Source organism: Otolemur garnettii, unplaced genomic scaffold (assembly GCF_000181295.1).
Source record: "Otolemur garnettii isolate 467f Iridium unplaced genomic scaffold, OtoGar3 scaffold00067, whole genome shotgun sequence".
NCBI classification, from domain to species: domain Eukaryota; kingdom Metazoa; phylum Chordata; class Mammalia; order Primates; family Galagidae; genus Otolemur; species Otolemur garnettii.
In genome coordinates, this window is record NW_003852462.1 from 1,102,967 (window position 1) to 1,104,338 (window position 1,372).

General features: G+C 51.4%; 1 protein-coding gene across 1 annotated transcript in view; it reads right to left on the reverse strand.

The window, feature by feature from the left end:
- Positions 1–1,372, reverse strand: part of MORN1 (MORN repeat containing 1) — a 47,147-nt gene that overhangs the window by 3,813 nt on the left and 41,962 nt on the right. The gene's annotated exons all lie outside the window — the stretch shown is intronic.

Sequence of the window (1,372 nt, forward strand, 5' to 3'; positions counted from 1 at the left end):
AGCTACTTGGGAGGCGGAGGCAGGAGACTCGCTTGAGCCCAGGAGTTGGAGGTTGCTGTGAGCTGTAAAGCCACGGCCCTCTACCCAGGGGGACAGCTTGAGGCTCTGTCTCAAAAAAAAAAAAAAAAGAAACACAAGAGATCCAGTGAGGGACCCGCAGGGCCACATCTGTGTGGGGTCAGTTCCATTTTCAATGGCAGGAGACAGTGGCTCCAGTGAACAGTCTCCAGGCAGGGCCTTATGTTGGGCCCCCAGTGGGCCCCTCAGGAGGCTGTGAGTGTGGGGGTATTTTTCATCCATGCCCTGGACGGGCCCTGGGGCGGGAGGCCCATTAATGTCCCTTCCTGGAGCCCAACAGAGGCACCGGGAGAGCTGGGCCCCAGAAGTAGTTCCATATTACAAGTGGGAGAGTTATTTCTCTCAGAGGTGTCTTAACTTCATCATTATGGCGCATTATAAAATGCAAAGTCTTTCCCTCTGCAAGGACATTCTTTGACTAATATCCTCCTCCCCATTAGCTTTTGCTGTCCCCTCACTATTTACGTCCAGGGCAATGACTGGTAACGGCACTGCTGATGGCACAGTTTCCATTTTTAACGCCCTGTTTCCATGGACGCCAGCCGAGCCTCCTTTGGCCACTTCTTTCACATCACCTCCTGGACAGTAAAGGCACCAGCCCCACAGCCATGAAGCCCATACCCTCTGCAAGGTGACACTCCATAGTGGGCCCCAGGCCACGAGTGCTAAGGACACAAGTCCATGTGGTAGCCACCGTGGCTCAGAGCTTGACCCCTCATCTGCAATTTCCAGGGGCAAGGTGGGACCAGAAAATATATTTAAATGCCCAGAAACATTTCTGGTGTGCAGACACTTATCCAGTGCTGGCTTCCCTCAGCCTGGAGGTTCTGATCTAGTTGTCTGAAGCAGCACTTATGTGGCAGCAAGCACTTGCAGACAGCCTTTCTTGAAACCTCCTGGCTTCCTGAGGTGAAGGCTCTGTCCTGGCTGCCCTAGCTAACAAGAACCCAAGGGGCGTGCAGGTTAAGTGTGAACCACAGTGCTGGACACCATGCTCCATCTGGGCAGCACAAACATCATGGAGATCAACGGGCTGCATAAGAGGAGAAAGGCCATAGGACACCAAGGATTTGGGAAAGTCTTTCAGCCTCATGGGTTCCTGTTATCAGGCCACCTGGATGTCCAGGCAGGGGTTCCCTCTGTGCTGTCCCCTGCCCGAGGGTAAAGGAGAATGAGATTCTCTGAATTGGCCAATACCCATTTTCTTTGAGATAAATCCAACAAGAAATAGCTTAAAGTTTAAGTTTGATTTAAGTCTTTTTTTTTTTTTTTTTTTTTTGAGACAGAGCCTCAA